Here is a 22221-nt window from a genome sequence, read left to right on the forward strand (position 1 = left end):
AAGTACGTAATTGTGATAGAGCTGCTGGAGAGAGACAGCCCTAAGGCAGACAGGAAGAGGGCAATTGCCATCTTTGAAGAGGGAAGGACACGGGCTTCAGCAGAAGAGGAAGTATGCCATATTGGATTACAAAAATATAAAAAAACCATAGAGAAAAGACGCCCGGCATTTTGGATTTTGTAAGTGCTTTTTTTCCCCTTTTGAAACCGGGACATTTGAATTAAATTAAATTAAAGGGACACTTAGCCAAGCGCCACGGAGTTAAGGAAACGAGCAGATTCGTGGGAGCGAGGCAAGTCAAGCCCCACGATGTCAAAAAAAGAGTGGCAGACGGCTATGGAAAATTTAGACAAAAGATTTTCCGAAATGTTAAAGGTCCAGCAGGAGCTGGTGAAAGAGATCAAAGAAGTTGAAGAGACAGTTAAAAGTGAATTGGCAGAAATGAAAAAGGGAATGGAAGCAACACAGCAAAAAGTTAACGTGGTGGAGAAGGCGATGGAGAATCTCTCAGACACGCAACAGACAGATATGAGGACGATGAGGGGCAGAATGGCTATTGCGGAGAGCAAGTATATGGAAAAGCAGCTAAGGTTTCGCGGTTTGCCGGAGATGGAGGGAAAGACAGCTCAAGAGCAAGTTGCTGAAGTGTTAGCTGGATACCTGGGGAAAGAAGAAGAAGAAATCGTGGCTATCCTAGATGTGGTGTATCGTATAAACTCAAGATTTGCGACCCAGAGGAAGTTACCAAGAGACGTGATTGTGCAATTTACAACCAGAAATATGAAAGAAATGATTGTGAGCAAGCAATTCCAAGACCCATTGGAGGTTGATGGCAAGACGGTGATTATTATGAAGGAGTTACCTAGATCGGTGTTGCTTGATCGGAAAAAATATAAAGCCTTAGTCCAAATTTTGAAGGACATGAAAATAAGGTATAGATGGGAATTACCAGAAGGACTGGCATTTGAGTTTGGAGGAGTGAAAAAGCGCATCAGATCTGAATTTGAAATGGAAAAGTTTATGAGGGACAATGAAAAGGACTTACCAGCAACAAGGCTATGAACATGGAATGTAAGGTTATATCTTGGAATGTAAATGGACTTAATTCACCCAATAAGAGAAAAAGTACTTTTCACTGGCTATTAAAACAGAAATGTGATATTGTTTGTTTACAAGAGACTCATATTAGAAAACAGGATGTAAAATATCTAAAACTGAGCAAATTGGGCACTCATTTTGCAGCGGCCACAAAAAAGAAAAAAAGGGGAGTGGTCTTGTATATTAGAGAGGAGCTGCAGCCAAAGTTAGTGTTTAAGGACCCAGAAGCCAGATTTTTAGCGGTGGAATGTACATGGAATTTAAAGAAAGTGCTGGTGATTGGAATCTATGCACCTAATGGAGCAAAAGAAAGCTTCTTTGAGGATTTGAGGAAGCAATTAGATGAACTTTCTTACGACCAGATAATTCTTGCAGGAGACTTCAATGGAGTTACAAATTTGGAGCAGGACAAGAAATCAGCAACTGCACAAAAGAAAAGAGGACTACTACCAAAAACTTTTTTTTGCATTAATGCAGCAGGAAACTTTGGAAGATGTATGGAGAATACAGAATCCCAAGGGCAGACAACTCACATTTTTCTCCGCAAGACACTCTACTTTATCACAAATCGACATGATCTGGGCCTCAAAGGACTTAGTGTTATGGACTAAAGAGGTGGAAATAATGCCTATGGTAGGCTCAGATCACAATCCAATTATGTGGAAGTTTGGGAAAAGAACTAAGAGGAAAGGATGGAGAATAAATGAGGACTTGTTGCAAGAGGGAGAAAACTTGGAGATGTTGAGAAGGGAAACTAAGTTCTTCATACAATACAACATGAATCGAGAAGTACCAACCAACAAGGTATGGGATACCTATAAGGCAGTAATTAGAGGCATACTAATGGACTTAAACGGAAGAGCCAGGAAAAAACAAGAGGAGAAGAGACAGGAGATTACAGAGAAAATAAAAGCCAAAGAAATACTACTAAAGAAAAGACCAGGGAAGAAGAAAGTTTACCAAGACATTAAAATTTTACAAGAACAGTTGACAGCAATGAATAATAAAGAACTGGAATGGAATCTGAAGAGAATGAATCAAAAGTCGTTTGAAGGAGCAAATAAACCTGGGAAATATTTGGCATGGCAATTGAAGAAGAGAAAGGAGAAGAAGACAATAAATAAAATATGTGAGGATAATAAAGTATATCTGGAACAGACTGCTATTAGTAGAGCCTTCTACAAATTTTACGCTAAATTGTATAATAAAAAAGAGGTGAATAAAGATTCAATAGCGACATATCTGGGGAAAATGAGGCTCCCAGCGATCTCGGAAGATTGGAGAAATAAATTGAATAGTGAAGTGACAGAGGAAGAGATAAGGAAGGCAATACAGTCAACAAATCTGGGTAAGGCGCCAGGGCCTGATGGACTCACAGCTAAATTTTATAAGGTAATGGTCAATGAACTGGTGTCATTCCTAAAAGAAGTGATCAATGGTGTTATGAGAGACCAAAGAATTCCAGATACTTGGAGTGAAGCTAATATATCATTGATCCCTAAAGAAGGACAGGACTTGACTAACGTCAAAAATTACACACCTATTTCCTTACTTAACAATGACTATAAGATCTTTGCGAAGATCTTAGCGCAAAGAGTAAAGGGATGGCTATCCGAAGTTATTGGGGAAGAACAAGCTGGTTTTTTACCGAATAGACAAATCAGAGACAATTTAAGGACAGTTATAAATGCTATTGAATATTATGATAGGCGTTGTGATAAGGAGGTTGGGTTCTTCTTTGTGGACGCTGAAAAAGCATTTGACAATTTGAACTGGGATTTTATGTTTGCCACTATGGAACAGCTACAGTTGGGAGAAAGATTTATCAGAGCAGTAAAAGAAATCTACAGAGACCAGAGTGCAGCAATTGTGGTGAATGACGAGGTGACTAAGAAATTGACTATAGGCAAAGGTACAAGACAAGGTTGCCCGTTGTCTCCACTGTTGTTTATAATGGTTTTGGAAATTTTGATGATACAGATCCGAGAAGATAATGCAATCCGTGGAATAAAGATAAAAGACTTTTCCTATAAGGTCAGAGCATTTGCAGACGATATAATGTTAATTGTGGAAGATCCAATTGAAAACATGCCAAGGGTAATAGAAAAAATCACAGAATTTGGAGATTTGGCAGGTTTTTTTGTAAACAAAAAGAAGTCAAAGATACTGTGTAAAAATATGACTAAACAAAAACAACAGCAACTTATGGAAATAACAGACTGTGAAGTAACAAATAAGGTGAAATATTTGGGAATTGAACTGACTGCAAAGAATATAGATCTATTCAAGAACAATTATGAGAAATTGTGGACTCAAATAGAGCGAGACTTGATTAAATGGAATAGATTGAATTTGTCATGGTTGGGAAGAATTGCAGCAGTCAAGATGAATGTGCTGCCAAGAGTGATGTTTTTGTTACAGACAATACCAGTTATTCGGGATTCCAAGCAGTTTGAGAAATGGCAGAGAAAGATATCGGACTTTGTTTGGGCAGGCAAAAAGCCTCGAGTGAAAATGAAAGTGTTACAGGACGCAAAAGAGAGAGGCGGAATGCAACTGCCCAACCTAAGACTTTACTATGAGGCAATCTGCTTGGTTTGGCTGAAGGACTGGATGATGCTTAAAAATCGCAAATTGCTGGCCTTAGAGGGATACAAAAAAATATTTGGATGGCATGCATACTTATGGTATGATAAAGTAAAAGCGGAATCTATGTTTTTACACCATTACATTCGGAGAAGCCTCTTCACAATATGGAAAAGTACAGAGATTACCTACAAGAAGGAATTCCCTCCTGGGTGGTTCCTTATGAAGCGATAGATCCGAGAACTGTTGATAATGAACAACAGTGTTTAACGTATAAGGAGATAACACGAATAGAATTTTCTAAATTAAGAATAAAGACGCAAGAAGAGTTGTCTCCAAATTATGACTGGTTTCAATATAGACAGCTCAGAGACCTTTATAAATCGGATTGTGCCAAGGGAGGGATAAGAATGGAGAACTCGGACTTGGAGGAAGTAATTTTACAAGAAGACAAAAAGGAAATTTCAAAGGTCTATAAAGTGTTGTTAAAATGGTATACTGAAGAAGAGGTAGTTAAGGTGCAAATGGTGAAGTGTGCTATAAATTTTAATAAAGAAATAACAATGGAGGCGTGGGAATATTTGTGGAAAAATACTTTGAAGATTACGACATGCACTAACATTAAAGAGAATGTCTATAAAATGATCTATCGTTGGTACCTGACACCAAAGAAAATTGCGCTAGGGAATGTGAACACGTCTAATAAATGCTGGAAATGTAAAAAGCATGAAGGATCTTTGTACCATATGTGGTGGACTTGTGAGGTAGTCAGGCAGTACTGGGGGGAAATAATAAGAGTAATAAGTGAGATTTTACAGTTTCAAGTTAATAAGAACCCAGAACTCCTGCTACTGAACTTGGGAATGGAAGATATTCCAGCACAACATAGGACATTGCTTTTTTACATGACAGCAGCGGCTAGACTTTTGTATGCGCAAAAGTGGAAAGTACAAGAAGTGCCAACTATCGAGGACTGGATTCACAAATTGCTGTACATGGCGGAGATGGATAAACTGACAAGAAAACTAAGAGACCTTGATCCAGGACAGTTTAACACAGATTGGGAGAAGCTGAAACAATATTTGGTGAAAAAATGGGAGGTGGGAGGAGAACTGTGGCAGTTTGAAAATTATTGAAGAAAAACAAAAGAAGAGAGAAGTGACTATACCGGGGGGAGGAGAGTTAAAGAAGAATTACTAAGCAATTATTCTATTTGATTATTCTATACAGTATTAAGTAATAGTTATTATGTGATATATAAGAATAGAAATTAATTAATTATGTTGCTGGCAGATAGGGGTGTAATTGAGAATTAACAGAATTAAAATTCATGAATACAAGAAGGGGGGGAATGAGAAGTAGCATATAGAATATAGGTTAAATTGATTGACTTATGCTGAAGGTATTTTTGGTTATAGCGATATTTAGAAATGTGCAGAACATGGGTCAAATTGATTGACTTATGTCGAATGTATATTGTGTTTATAGGTATATTTAGAAATGTGTAGAATACGAGTCAAATTGATTGACTTTATGTTACAAAGATAAGAGATATAAGAGGAAGTAAAGAGTAACATATAGAGTATAAGTTAAATTGGTTGACTTATAAATGTATTCATCACTTATGAGTACTCAAGTTATGTATAGGGAGGGATAAATTGTTTGTCCCATATTGATGACATTAGAATGAATAAGTTAGAGTACAGGATATTGAGAATATTACCAGTATTATTACTATTGAATAACATGCCAGGAATGTATTAGTTAGTTGATAAGTGAAGGGAAATTGACTTAGCACTGTGTTATAATAGACTAGCTTAGAAGAGCGTGAAAGTATATGTTTACTTGACAAAATAAGTTGAAATGAGTAGGGGAAGAATAGACAAAGGGTTGGAAAACTGTTGGAAGTCAACAAACGGGGGGGGAGGGAGGGGGTTAGAACTGGAATATTAAAGTAATTTGTTTGTTATAAATGACAAAATATTTCTAATTCAAATAAAAAAAAATTTTTTTTAAAAAGGACAATTTTTCATTGGCTAAAGAAACAAAACTGTAATATAATTTGCCTACAAGAAACACATATCAAGGAACAAGATGTTAAATTCTTAAAAAATAACTAATTAGGAAGAGAATATATAGCGTCAACAAAACAAAAGGAAAAAAGGAGGAGCTGGACTCAATTAATTTTTCGAGATCAAAATGGAAGATATCTGGCTGTGGAAATCAATGTAAATGGTAAGAAAACCTTAGTAATAGGTCTGTATGCACCTAATGGTGCAAAAGATCAGTTTTATAGGGAAATAACAGACAAATTAGACCAAGACTCATATGATCAGATGATAACGGTAAGAGATTTTAATGGAGTTGTGGACTTACAAATGGACAGGAAAACAAAAGGCGGCAAACAGAAAGCTGGGAAATTACCAAAATCTTTTTTTGAATTAATAGAACAAGAAAAATTGGAGGATATTTGGAGGAAAGAAAATCCTAAATGTAAAGATTATACGTACTACTCTGCGAGACATCTATCATTCTCAAGAATTGACATGATTTGGACAACAAAAGAACTAGCTTTATGGACAAAAAAAGTGGAAATAATGCCAAGAGTGAGTTCTGACCATAATCCAGTATTATGGAAAGCTACAATGGGACAGAAGAAATTACGATGGAGAATAAATAAAGATTTATTGCAAGATCAGGAAAATATGGAATATATACAGGAAGAAACAAAACAGTTTTTTCAAATTAACAATAACAATGAAGTTTCAACCCAGATGGTATGGGATACATATAAAGCAGTGACAAGAGGAATTTTAATTACATTAAATAATAAGGATAAAAAGAGAAAGAAAGAAAAATGGCAAGAGATACAAGAGAAATTACACAAAAAAGAACAGGAATTCAAGAAGAAACCAGGGAAAAAATCAATAATACAAGAAATCAAAATATTGCAGGAACAAATAAGAGTGATTGGAAATAAAGAACTAGAATGGAAATTGAAGACGTTACAGCAAAAATTATTTGAGGGAGCAAATAAACCGGGAAGGTACCTGGCAATTGAAAAAGAAAAGAGAAAAGAGAATAATCAACAAGATAATTGAAGAAGGGAAAGAGTTAAAAGATCAACAAACAATTAAGCATGCTTTTTATAAATATTATGCGAAATTATTTCAAAAGAAAGCAATAGCCCAGGAGAATATTGATCAATATCTACAGAGAATAGATTTACCAATTATACCAACGAATATGAAGGAGAGGTTAAATGCTCCAATAACAGAAGAAGAAATCAAACAAGCTATAGACGTGGCAAAGATTGGTAAAGCACCAGGACCGGATGGAATTACAGCTAAATTCTACAAAGTAATGAAGGAGGACCTTGTACCAGTATTAAAAATCGTAATGAATGATATATTGCAAGGAAAAGGACTTCCAGATACGTGGAATGAAGCGAGTATTGCCTTGATACCAAAGGAATCACAGGAACTGACCGATGTTAAAAACTATAGACCAATTTCGTTGATAAATAATGACTACAAAATATTTGCAAGAATACTAGCAGACAGACTTAAAATATGGCTAATGGATTTTGTAGGCGAAGAACAGTCTGGATTTTTGCCTAATAGACAACTAAAAGACAACCTGAGGGTGGTCATAAACGCCATTGAGTACTTTAATAAACGTCCAGATAAAGAAGTTGGGTTCTTCTTTGCGGATGCAGAGAAGGCCTTTTACAACTTGAATTGGGATTTTATGTTTGCATCGATGGAGAAGATGGATTTAGGAAAAGTATTTATAGAAGCAGTAAAGTCAATTTATAAGAAACAGAGAGCGACAATCTGTGTCAATGATGACTCGACAGAGAAATTTGAAATAAGAAAAGGAACAAGACAAGGCTGTCTACTATCACCATTACTGTTTGTTATGGTCTTAGAAATATTGTTAAGGCAGATTAGAGATGATGAAAATATAAAAGGAATTAAAATAAATGGATCTTCATACAAGTTGAGAGCTTTTGCAGATGATGTGATGTTTATAGTAGTTTATAGTAGTTTATAGTAGTTTATAGACCCAATACAAATTCTGCCAGGATTACTAGACAAGATTAAAGAATTTGGAGACTTGGCAGGTTTTTATATTAATTAAAAAAGTCAAAAATAATAACCAAACATATGACCAAGAAGAAGCAACAAGAATTGGGGGAAGTAACAGACTGTGAGGTGGTACACAAAACCAAATATTTGGGAATAGAGCTGACAGCTAAAAATATTGACTTGTTTAAGAATAATTATGAAAAGCTTTGGACACAAATCGAAAGGGATATGATGAAATGGAACAAATTAAATTTATCATGGTTAGGTCGGATTGCCACAGTTAAAATGAATGTGCTGCCTAGAATTATGTTTCTGATGCAAACGATACCAATTATTAAGGACAAAAAACAATTTGAAAAATGGCAGAGGAAGATATCGGAATTTGTGTGGGCAGGAAAGAAACCCAGAGTTAAAATGAAAGTGCTCTGTGATGCGAAGGAAAGAGGAGGAATACAGTTACCTGATCTTCAATTATACCATGAAGCAATATGTCTAGTATGGCTAAAAGAATGGGAGTCTTTATCCAATCATAAATTATTAATGTTGGAAGGATATAACAAGCTTTTTGGATGGCATGCATATTTGTGGTACGATAAACATAAAATGGACGCAATGTTCCAGCACCACTATTTGAGAAGGAATTTATTTCTAACCTGGCTAAAATATAAAAAGTTCATTGATCAAGAGAAACCACTATGGATTGTTCCAGCTGAAGTAATCAACCAGAACTTAGAGTATAAGGGAAAAGAATGGCTTACCTTTAAAGAGCTTGTAGAAATAGAAAATAATGAGTTGAAACTTAGGTTAAATGAGGAATTACCATTCAAATATGGCTGGCTACAATACCGACAGATCAAAGATTTATTTGAGTCAAATCAAAGGAGGACAGGTTTTAGAACTAAAAATTCAGAGCTAGGAGAACTTTTGCTGAGGGATAATAACAAAGCAATTTCTAAAATGTATAAATTGTATACAGAATGGTATCCAGAAGATGAGACAGTGAATGTTCAAATGGTAAAGTGGGCAGTAAATTGTAATAATGAAATTATGATGGAAGCTTGGGAGCAATTGTGGAAAAATACATTAAAAATTTCAACTTGTACCAGTATTAAAGAAAATGGCTATAAAATGATATATAGATGGTATTTAACACCGAAGAAGTTAGCCATTGCGAACAAACAGCTATCTAACAAGTGCTGGAAATGTAAGGAGCATGAAGTTTCTCTATTTCATATGTGGTGGATTTGTGGCAAGGCTAGAGACTTTTGGTCTAAAATATGTGCTGAAATGTCTTCAATACTCCAATATAATGTTATTAAGAATCCAGAAATGTTATTATTATCTTTGCATTTAGAGGACATTAATAGAAAAGATAGAGTACTATTGTATTATATGATAACAGCGGCAAGAACATTATATGCACAATACTGGAAGAGAGAAGAAATACCAGAAATTGAAGAATGGACACAAAAATTGTTGTACATGGCGGAAATGGACAAATTAACAAGAAAACTGAGGGATCAAGATCCAAAGGGATACTTTGAGGATTGGGGGAAATTGAGAAAATATTTAGAGAAAAAATGGGATGTTAAAGGACAATTATGGTCTTTTGAAAGTTATTAAATAAGATAAGATATAGTTTACCAGTAACAAAAAAAGTGACAACTAGGATTTAGAAATAAGATTAGAAAACGGCGCGTGGGGGGGGGGGTTGGAGTGCTGTTGGAAGTCAACGCAGAAAAGGGGGAGGGGAGGGGTGGGAAGCATATAACCATGGGAAACAAAGGAAAATGTAATTGTTATAATCTTGATTGCATGTTAACCCATCCAATAAAAATTATATTAAAAAAAAGGAAATTTTCTCAATGCACACCCCTACATCTTATCCTCTGATTTATTTCATGTCAAAGCGATAAATCCCAGGTTAAAATGAGTTGGAAGAAATTCAAAGAGAGTGGCTTGAAAACCAAAAGAGTCACTTCTTTTTCACAGTGGGATATTTGACTAAACAAATAATAGCAGGCTTATTTCTTGTAGGTGGAGTTCATAGTTCCACAATGAATAATTCACAGTGATCTGTGATAGATTTCAAATAATCTGTAAGACTATCAGATCAATCCTAAACTATGAGACAGCACTGTTGCTTGTGCGTGGACATAAATGCAGCACCGCCCCACTCCTCCCTATGGACTTTTGCCAGAGAGTCCCAGTGGCGGCCGAGCTCAGCAAGGTGAGGCACAGCTGCAGCCAAGACCACTTGCCCGCTGTTCCCAACAACCCCACCCACACCAGCCAATGGCTGCACAGGTGGGCGAGGAGCAAGCAGAGGCACAGCCAATGGGGAGGGCATGATCCCCGCTGCTCACCAACACCCCCTTGTCAGCGAGCAGACATCCCTGCTGGGGAGAGGGGACAAAGGTAACACTGAAGGTGCAGATTGGAAACCCACCCTCTTGCCCATCCAGTTCCCATTTCTGATGAGGGCCTGGCTAGTGGCTGCAGCTCAGCGCGCCAGCAAATCCTCTCATAGCCACAGCCACAAGAAACAGGTGCCCCCTCCCTGAAAAGTAGGGCCAGATAGTAGGGAACTGATCTCTGTTGCCTGGAGATCAGTTATAATTCTGGGAAATCTCCAGCTACTACCTGGAGACTGGCAACCCTAATTAGTCCCCAGGTTCCAGAGAGGCAGGTGGGGGGAAGCGGGTCCTTCAGTGAGTGACAGGAATGCCCATTGGAAACCACGGCGGAAGCCAGAAGGCTGATTGGAAGTGAGGGGAATGAAAAGCACCCACAAACTTGTGGCGGCACCACTTGAACACATCACTGCATCTTTACAATGAGAGACATGGACTGACAGCCCCTCCCCACACTAGATTTCCCAAGTCCATTCCTGCTTACGCAAATGGCAAAAAGAAGAGGGATGCCCAGTAACTACACCCCCCCCCCCTGGCAGCAACTTCCCACATGCAGCGACCATCTTCCTGGCTTATCAGATGCCTACAGCTCAGACTATCAGAGAATGAAAGTCCTCAGTCCCGCCCCCCCCCACAGACATTCATGGGCCAGACTTCAATTCCCACCCCACTGCCTGAAGTTACATTGAGGAGAGGAAGGGGGCGGGGAGGCTGGATGGGGTACCACTTGAAACATTTGCAGGGATGTGTGAGAGGACATTCCAACATGGAATTGAGGGGCCGGCTACTGGGAATGTCAGGCAAGAATGCAAACACAGCAGTTTGTTGTTTTTCAACATGTTTTATTAAACTGGAAAAACTGCCAATGTCCCTTGGCTGGAAAGGGAGCCAAGGCAGTTTGCGTAGCCCTCATTCTGCACTCCCAGGGGCAAGGCTGAGATGTGGATTGCCTTGGGAAACTGCTCCTTGGGCTGAATCTGAATAGCACTCATGGAGGATTACGGGGGTGGGGGAGGCTGAGGCTGCTCTATCATCTCCCGGACAAGTCATGATGTGCCTGCAAGGGAAAGAGACACATGTGCTGCAATTAACCCAGCCTGGTCCATGGCTGAGGACAAGCCCACACTCCAACATCTGGAAAGATGCACATAGTGGAGAGCAGCAGCAGCAGCCCCACAGATGCAGCTAGTGACCAGATGATGCATGACCCTCTGGCGAGGAAGCACTCTGCCTTGGGGTGATTTTACCTTTAAGGGAGAAAATGAGCAGGTAGTTACAAACACCCGGTCAAACTGCCTCTGGGGCAGGCAGGGGCTGCCACCACTGTCCCCTCCCCCGCCAAGGCTCACCTGAAGAGTCTAGTGGTCAGGCGAGTTCAGGTGATGGGGCAGCTGGCACAAATCAGCGAGCTGGGTTAGCCACTGCCCCATCTCCTTCTTACCTGTAAGTACTCCCTTGCTTCTTACTGAGCTGGAACTTCAGTCAGATAACCTGCAAGGAGACTAGAGTGGTTATTGTTAGTTAGCCAGATATTCTGGACTTTGCCTTTCTTCCCTTGAGCAAATGCAAAGTTCTCCAAGTTTTCTCGCTAAGTCCACTCTTGTGCACTCTCCCACCTCATGCACAAAGTACCCACGGCAGAAGGCAGACGGGCAGAGCCTTCAGCTGTGTGCTCACCTACCTGATGTAATGAGCAGCGCAGCTGGACGTGTTGTAGGGTGCGTGAGCAGGTGATTGGGTGTGGGGAGGGGGGCTCACCCACCCTGGAAGCGCACGCGGATTGGCCCCTGTGGTAGTTCTAATCCTATGCTCCTTCGGGCTGCGGGGGCAGGGCTGGGTGCCAGGAGAGGGGTGCGAGTTTTCCCCTTTCAATGGGCACCTATGGACTACGCCTGCTTTTGTTGTGGTGTAACTTTCTGCTGCTGCAGGGAGCGTTCCTGGGCCTGGAGTAGCTTTGGAAGTGGACTAACTCATGCCCCGCCCCTGCCCCACCCCCTTCCATGCCAACGTGGGGACTTGCATTATACTTGCTCCTCTGCCTGGCCGTCAAGCATGCCCACTGGCAACAACCAGTCTGCAGTAATGCGCCTCGGGCAGGCGCCGGCGGAGAGGGGTTTACGTCGACATAAGAGCCATTTATGCCCGCACAAGCCTCAGTTCTTTCCCTATGCACTTCTCCCCCTTTTAGGATTGAGCTGCCCGTGGCTGAATTACTACAGAATTCCTTCTTTTGAAGAGAGAGAGAGAGAGTGTGTGCGGTATGTTCAGAAAACAAATGTGCAGCCTAAAATGTCTACCTGATGTATGAAATATCTACCTGGTGTATAATAACATTATCAAATTATTAAATTCTAAACATCATCAATTAAATACTAAATCATCTTGACTTGGTATTTTGCCCATTGTGTTCTCACCATTTCTTACTCTTATGAATAACACATCAAGAATATAGTTTTCCTTACTGAACAGAAGAGCAGATTAAAAATTAAAGCTATAAGGTAAATAGAATGAAATAAATCAGGAATAACATTAGGCAGCTGACTCCACCTGAGCCAAAGCCCCAGCAGCAGATTGGGATATCCTTAGATTGTACAAGAAGGTATTGTTGTTGTTGTTGTTGTGGGGGAACATTTGGCCCCTCATGAACTATCTTGTCTTAGATCCTCCAACAGGTACAACAACCTTACATAGTAGAGGAGCTTGTTTGAGGAAGGAAGTATGTTGACACTGTCCAGCTCTGTCTGCTTTGCTCTGAAACTAGTCATCTCAGGCAAAAACAAGGAAACAAAATTGACCACATAGGACTGACAATTACCCTGACTTCTATTATATTTAACATGTCTATTGTACTGTGCTTTTTTCAGATGAATAATATGGATCACACGTAGACCAAGGGTCTTGGTCAAGTATTATAAGATACCTTCTTCACCATCACTATAGGGTTAAGTTAGTGTCTGAGTGACATAAACTGTAATAGTTGCAGATGAAAACTCAACACTTCATTTCATTCAGAACGGTTAATAGAAATTGTATTTCAATTGGAAAAACATGCTTCACATTTTTAAGCCTGATAAACTTTAATCATTTATTTGTGCCTTTCTGATGAAACCATTCAGCCAGTTTTATAGGGAGCTCAACAAATTCTCCATTGCAAATGAAATATCAAGGATAATTTACAAGATAGTTTTGTTGTTTTCAGGAATCATTTGCATGTAGGAAACTAACATATACTATTTTCCCCCAGTGTGGTTTAGAAATACAGTTTTATAAATTTGAGTTATGGGTTTATATCATGGAATGTAAGATTGTTGGAAGCAATTTCCACTTCACCTGCTTACTGAAAAACAATAAAATTCCCTCTGTAGAGTCCATTAGAATGGAGTGAGGGAGTCTTGTCTTTTTTTAATGGACTCTGAAATGCCTGAATAATTTCATTCTATAGCATGATGTTTCTCAAAATTAACAAACTATGACCAGGTTTTTACTACCACCTAGCAATACAAAAATAGGGTTTGCTAGTTTTGTTGTATCTGAATGCATCTGTTTCTAGGGAAACACCAAAGAGATATTGTACAAGCACCCTGACCTGGTTAGGCCAGGCAAGCCTGATCTTGTCAAATTTCAGTAGCTAATCAGGGTTAGGCTTGGTTAGTAATTGGATGGGAGATCTCCAATGAAGACCAGAGTTGCAGAGACAGACAATAGCAAACCACCTCAGTTAGTCTCTTGCCTTGAAAACACCACTAGGAGTCACCACAAGTCAGCTATGACTTGATGGCACTCTCCACCGCTACATGCTATAGGCATGGTGCATATTTCCTTTTATTTTTATGAAAAATAATGAATAAATCCCCCAAATCAATATACTCTGAATTGTATAAGGAGAAAGTGAGATTAAGTGTAGTTCTCTCCTGAGCCAAAAAACAACTCATTTCTGAACTAGAAAAATCTCCCAAGTGGTAGATTCTTCTTCTCTCTCATGTGCAGAAGGCATATTAAAATTTTATGGTTTCAGAACTCTAATTTGTTATGACATATGTCAATACTTTGATGAACTGCAGTTTGTTTGTCCAAGACTCTATATCAGGATTAAACTGCAGAGGGGAAAGAGGGAGCATGTAACCCAGACAATATAAATTTGTGCTTCTTACCAACCAACTGTGGTTTGTACTGATATCTTAATAAAGCCAAGCTGTTTTGCTACCTCTATTTTCATAAGGTCTACTGATGTAGTGAGAGTGTTCCCAAGTGGCAGAATTTGTTTTTGGTTTTTTTGGTATGACGCCTCATTTGTAGAAGTAGACTTTGGTGCCTGATGGATGCTTATATCCAGTCAGAAATAGTATACTTACAAGGGTTCTGCAAATTTGCTAGCAATAAGACAAGTATTAACAATTGCTTTGATGTGAACCTTAGAAAACTGATGCAAAATACTGTGTTTCGTTATCCTCATACAAATTTGTGCTCCTTGCCTGGCATTCATATACTGCTTGTGATGTGCCATGTATGAAGAAATAGGCTTGCCTTGGCCTACAACTGTATTCAAAGTTTAGTCCTGTTTGACATGAGCGGCAATGTATCATGAGTATGCTTGTTAATTATGAGAGAGTTATGTCCAGGTTTATTATGTCCCCAAGCGTGAGGTTGAAACTGTTACAGTGAGAGGATGGAAGACCCAAGACTGAGAGCAGCCCATACAATTGAACTTATCTGAGCTCAGTTTTGGTTCTCAGAAAAAGCTCATTGAATGATCTTTGGGCATGGTGCAGCTGAAGAACATCATCCTTTTATGTTATTGCCAAGCTCTGATTGCTCACCAGATCACCCCATTTTGCTAGTAAATACGGGATAAAAATGGTCAGTTCAGTTATGCCTCTGTCCTAAGTTTGGGGTCTAGCCTAGATCCCTCCCTTTGACCATCTGGATCTACCATTGTGTCTTGAAATCTTGAAATGTGGAGGGTAAAAGCTATGTTAGACTGGCATAAGCTCATGTCAAGTATGCTTAGGCACTATGATATTTAGTCTTTGTTATTTTGCCTTTTCTTTCTGTAAACTCTCTAAAATTTAGCATTTTATTTACCTTCTTACTAAATATATTTTATATCTACAGGGTATTTAATTGGGTTTTTTTTCAAAATTTTTATTAGGTGAATACAGATTACAAATATAATTTCCAATTAAAAACCTAAATATCAATTTCCCCCCACCCTTTCCCTCCCCCCTTTTTCAAAGACTTCCAACAGCTTTCCAACCCATATCTTATTCTATAATTTACTTATCTATTCTCTCTATATGTTATTATCTCATATTCCATTAATAAACTAAATAATATCCATTAAAATCAAATCTATTCAAAACTTAAACTTAACAATAATTAAAACTTCACTTTAACTGGTAAAGATCCCTATCCCTAACAGTTTCCCCAATTAGTAACTTTCAAATTGCCATAATTTCCCCTTTACGTCCCACTTTTTCTCCAAATACTCCTTCAATTTCCCCCAGTCTCTCAACCTTCTTGTCATTTTGTCCATTTCCGCCATGTACAGCAACTTTTGTATCCACTCTTCAATAGATGGTATTTCTTGCACTTTCCATTTCTGCGCATATAGTATTCTTGCCGCTGTTGTCATATAAAATAACAATGTTGCATAGGAACATCTTCCATATTTAAGTTCAGTAGCAGGAGTTCTGGGTTCTTTATTATTGAAATCTGCAAAATCTCATTTATCATTTCTAAAATATCTCCCCAGTACTGCCTAGCGACCTCACAAGTCCACCACATATGATAGAATGATCCTTCATGATTTTTACATTTCCAACACTTATCAGACATCTTGGCATTTCCATAAGCTGTTTTTTTTGGCGTCAAATACCACCTATAAATCATCTTAAAAACATTTTCCTTAATACTGGTACAGGTCGAAATCTTCAATGTATTTTTCCACAAATACTCCCATGCCTCCATTGTTATATCTCTTTGACAATTTATAGCCCATTTCACCATCTGGACTTTGACAGTTTCATCTTCTGTATACCACTTCAAAAGTATTTTATAAATTTTTGAAATTTTCTTCCTACTTTCTTGTAGTATAACTTTTTCCAGTTCTGAGTCTTTCCATTTAATTCCATCCTTTGAACTATCCGAATTATATAAGTCCTTTATCTGCCTATATTGGAACCATCCATAACAAAAATTTAACTCTTCTTCCGTTTTAATTCTTATCATATTTTGTTCCTGAATGAGAATCTTTTTATAGGACAGACATTGATCTCTGTTATAGATGACTCTCGGATCTATAGTTTCAAATGGTACGACCCACGAAGGGATACCCTCACCCAGATTACTTTTATACTTTTTCCAGATTGTGAAAAGACTTCTTCTAACATAATGATGCAGAAACATAGAATCAGCTTTCAGTTTATCGTGCCACAAGTAGGCATGCCATCCAAACAGTTTTTTATAGCCTTCCAAAGTTAGTAGCTTACAATTCTCCAATGACATCCAATCTTTAAGCCAAACCAAACAAATTGCTTCATAATATGTTGAGCTGACTGCAAAAAATATAGATTTGTTCAAGAATAATTATGAAAAATTATGGACTCAGATAGAGAGAGACTTGATCAAATGGAATAGATTGAACCTGTCATGGTTGGGCAGGATTGCAGCAGTTAAGATGAATGTGTTACCAAGAGTAATGTTTTTGTTACAGACAATACCAATCATCAGAGACTCTAAACAATTTGAAAAATGGCAGAGGAAAATATCAGATTTTGTTTGGGCAGGCAAGAAGCCTCGAGTGAAAGTAAAAGTTTTACAAGATGCAAAGGAGAGAGGCGGAATGCAACTGCCCAATCTGAGACTTTACCATGATGCAATCTGCCTAGTTTGGCTAAAAGAGTGGATGACATTAAAGAATAAGAAACTATTAGCCCTAGAGGGATATAAAAAAATTTTTGGATGGCACGCATACCTATGGCATGACAAAGTAAAGGTCAACTCGATGTTCCTGCATCATTTTGTAAGGAGAAGTCTATTTACAATCTGGAAGAAGTATAGAACTTACCTACAAGAAGGAACCCCCTTGTGGGTGGTTCCATATGAGGTGATAGATCCGAGAGCTGTGGATAATGAACAACAATGTTTAACGTACAAAGAAATAACTAAGATTGAAGTATCTAAACTTAGAATAAAGACGCAAGAGGAACTATCACCTAACTATGATTGGTTTCAGTATAGACAGATTAGAGATTTATACAACTCAGACTTTGCAAAAGGGGGCATACGAACAGAGAACTCGGAACTAGAGCAGACCCTTCTTAAAGAAGACAAGAAAAGAATATCCAAGGTATACCAAGTATTGCTGAAATGGTATACTGAGGATGAGATAGTTAAAACACAGATGGTGAAATGGGCTATAAATTTCAATAAAGAAATAACAATGGAGGCATGGGAATACTTGTGGAAAACTACAATGAAGACAACGACATGTATCAATATTAAAGAGAACATTTTCAAAATGATCTATCGTTGGTACATGACACCAAAGAAGATTGCGCTAGGGAATTTGAATACTTCTAATAAATGCTGGAAATGTAAGAAACATGAGGGCTCCCTCTATCATATGTGGTGGTCGTGTGAGGTAGCTAGGCAGTTCTGGGGGGAAATAATAAGAGAAATGAGTGAAATTTTACAGTTTCAAATAAATAAGAACCCAGAACTCCTGCTGCTAAACTTGGGAATGGAGGGAATTCCAGCCCATCATAGGACGTTGATTTTTTATATGACTGCAGCAGCTAGACTTTTGTATGCGCAGAAATGGAAAGTACAAGAAGTACCAACTATTGAAGATTGGATCTACAAATTGCTGTATATGGCTGAAATGGACAAGATGACAAGAAAACTGAGAGATCTGGACTCAGGGCAGTTCAACACAGACTGGGAGAAGCTGAAACAATACCTGGAGAAGAAATGGGAGGTGGGAGGAAAACTGTGGCAGTTTGAGAACTACTGAAATATAATAAAAGTATAAAAGAGAGGGGTGACTTTACCGGGGGAGGAAGAGAAATGTGAATTTATAAGCAGTTAGATTAATTGATTGAGATATATATAGATATGTATAGGTCAACTGATAGAGAATAATTAATGATAAGGTTTAAACATGAGGATTGACTAACTAACAATATTTTCTTTCTTTGACAAGATTTATATGCACCAAACTGAATGTATAGAAGAGTTAAATTGATTGAGTATCTGAGGAGTTATATAGAATTACCATAAAAAGTTGAAATGAGTAATATATAGAGAATAAATCAAATTGTTTGATTTAAATGTGGGAAATTTTTATGGTTTATATATTTTTATAGGTTTATATAGAATTATTCAAAACTGGAAAATGGGATAAATTGTTTATCTAAAGACGTATAGTTTGGGTGTATAATAATTAAAGGAGTTAATGATGCACTGCTTAATATAATGGAGAATGTATATCTGTTTTAGACAGAGGAATTTAATAGAAGTAAGGGAAAAGGGACAGAGGGTGGGAAAGCTGTTGGAAGTCAACAAAAGGGGGGGAAAGGGAGGGGGTTAGAAACGAAAAATTAGGGGAAAATTGATTGTAATGTAAAAATAAAAATGTTCTAACCCAATAAAAAATTTTTCAAAAAAAAAAAAAAAATTGCTTCATAATATAATCTAATATTCCGCTATTCTTCCCAGCCATGACAGATTTAATTTATTCCATTTAATCAAGTCTCTATCAATCTGCTGCCATAGCTTTTCGTAATTATTCTTGAACAAATCAATATTCTTCGCTGTAAGCTCAATTCCTAAATATTTTACTTTATGTGTTACTTCACAATTTGTAATTTCCATCCATTCTTGTTGCTTTTGTTTAATCATATTCTTACATAGTATCTTTGATTTTCTCTTATTAACATAAAATCCAGCCAGATGTCCAAATTCCTTTATTTTATCTAACAGTTTTGGCATATTTTGTATTGGATCTTCAACAATAACCATCACATCATCCGCAAAAGCTCTAACTTTGTAGGAAAAGACTTTAATCTTTATGCCTCTTATAGCACCATCCTCTCGAATCTGAATCAATAACATTTCCAAAATCAAGATAAACAACAATGGGGACAATGGGCAGCCTTGCCTTGTGCCCTTTCTAATTTCCAATTTTTTGGTTAAATCATTGTTAACTACAATTGCTGCACACTGGTCTTTTTTTTTTAGAAAATTTTTATTAGGTGAGAATATTAATACACAACTTTCAAATAACATCTCATTATCCTTTCCCCCACCCTTTCCCTCCCCCCTTTTCCAAGACTTCCAACAGCTTTCCAACCCTATAGCCTAATCTATTCCCAATCTGTCCCCTTTTTCTGTAACTCCTTATCTCATGTTTACTTACTCTTTTATTCAACTAAGCCCTATCTATTAACTTCAAAAATATTGTTATAAACTTAAAATCTATTATCTATTACTTTATATTAGCTCCACATATATTTAAATTTAAACTAACAGTCGGATAAAATATCTACTTTAGTAATTCTAACAATATCTATTAACTCTAAGTCCACTTACATTTGTGCTAACAATTAGCTAATACTTCACTTCATATGGTAAAGACTCTATCGCTTCTAATAACAAATCCATTCTAATAATTTTCAAATTGCCATAATTCCCCCTTTACGTCCCACTTCTTTTCTAAATATGTTTTCAATCTTTCCCAGTCTGTAAAAAATTCCTCTGGATTCTGATCTCTCAGCTTCCTTGTCATTTTATCCATTTCCGCCATGTACAGCAATTTATGCATCCAATCTTCAATAGTTGGTATTTCTTGCACCTTCCATTTTTGCGCATATAAAAGTCTTGCTGCCATCGTCATATAAAATACTAATGTTCGGTATTGAGTAGGAACATCTTCCATGCTTAAGTTCAATAGCAATAGTTCTGGGTTCTTCTTTATTTGAATCTGCAATATCTCATTTATTACTTCTATAATATCTCCCCGGAACTGGCTGGCTATTTCACATGTCCACCACATATGATACAATGATCCTTCATGCTTTTTACATTTCCAGCATTTATCTGACATGTTAGCATTTCCAAGCGCAATCTTCTTTGGCGTTGAATACCATCTATAGATCATTTTATAAACATTCTCTTTAATACTGGTAAAAGTTGAAATCTTCAGTGTAGTTTTCCATAAATATTCCCATGATTCCATTGTTATTTCTTTATGACAATTAATTGCCCACTTCACCATCTGTACTTTGACCATCTCATCCTCTGTATACCACTTCAAAAGTATTTTATAAATCTTAGATATCTTCTTTTTGCTTTCTTGTAGTATAGTCTCTTCCAACTCTGAGTTTTCCCATTTAATTCCTTCTTTTGAACAATCCGAATTATAAAGGTCTCTGATCTGTCTATATTGGAACTATCCATAACAAGAAGATAACTCTTCCTCCGATTTAATTCTTATCATTTTCTGTTCCATAATCAATATCTCTTTATACGGTAAACATTGTTCTTCATTGTAGATAGCTCTCGGATCAATCACTTCAAACGGTACCACCCAAGAGGGGATGCCTTCACCCAGATATTTTTTATATTTTTTCCGGATCGTGAAGAGGCTCCTTCTGATATAATGATGCAAAAACATAGAATCAGCTTTTATTTTATCCTGCCACAAGTAGGCATGCCATCCGAACAGCTTCTTATAACCTTCCAATGTTAAGAGCTTACAATCTTTCAGTGACATCCACTCTTTAACCAAACTAAACATATTGCTTCGTGGTATAGTCTAATATTTGGCAACTGCAGTCCACCTCTTTCTTTAGCGTCACACAAAACTTTCATTTTTACTCGTGGTTTCTTGCCTGCCCACACAAAGTCAGAGATCTTCCTCTGCCATTTTTCAAATTGTTTAGTGTCTCTAATAATTGGAATTGTTTGTAATAGAAACATGATCCGTGGTAACACATTCATTTTAACTGCCGCTATTCTTCCCAGCCATGATAGATTTAGTTTATTCCATTTAATCATATCTCTATCAATCTGTTGCCATAGCTTTTCATAATTATTCTTAAATAAATCAATATTCTTCGCAGTTAACTCAATTCCAAGATATATAACTTTGTGTTACTTCACAATCGGTAATTTCCATTAATTCTTTCAGCTTTTGTTTAGTCATATTCTTACATAGTATCTTTGATTTCTTCTTGTTAACATAAAATCCAGCCAGATCTCCGAACTCTTTTATCTTATCAAGCAACTTTGGCATATTTTGTATTGGATCTTCCACTATGACCATCACATCATCTACGAAAGCTCTAACCTTGTAGGTAAATTCTTTAATCCTTATGCCTCTTATAGACTCATCTTCTCTTATTTGAATCAATAACAATTCCAAAATCAAGATGAACAACAATGGAGATAATGGGCACCCCTGTCTTGTACCTTTTCTTATTTGCAATTTTTTTGTTAGCTCATCATTTACTACAATTGCCGCACATTGGTCTCTATATATTGCTTTTAGTGCTTGAATAAAATCTTTTCCCATTTGCAACCTTTCCATTGTGGCAAACATAAAATTCCAGTTCAAATTGTCAAACGCTTTTTCTGCATCCACAAAGAAGAAACCAACTTCCCTTTCACAATGCTTGTCATAGTATTCTATAGCATTTACTACAGTTCTCAAATTGTCTCTGATTTGCCTGTTTGGAAAGAACCCTGCTTGCTCTTCTGCAATAATCTCAACTAACCAGTCCTTTAATCTCTCCGCCAAAATTTTTGCAAAAATTTTGTAATCATTATTTAACAACGAAATAGGTCGATAATTCTTGACGTTACTCAAATCTTGATTTTCTTTTGGAATCAATGATATGTTGGCCTCATTCCAAGACTCTGGTATCTTTTGTCCTTTTAAAATTCCATTCATTACTTCTTTCAAAAAAGGTACCAGTTCGTTTTCCAATAATTTGTAGAATCTAGCCGTAATTCCATCCGGACCTGGTGCC

The sequence above is a fragment of the Eublepharis macularius genome, chromosome 8 (assembly GCF_028583425.1).
Source record: "Eublepharis macularius isolate TG4126 chromosome 8, MPM_Emac_v1.0, whole genome shotgun sequence".
NCBI lineage: Eukaryota > Metazoa > Chordata > Lepidosauria > Squamata > Eublepharidae > Eublepharis > Eublepharis macularius.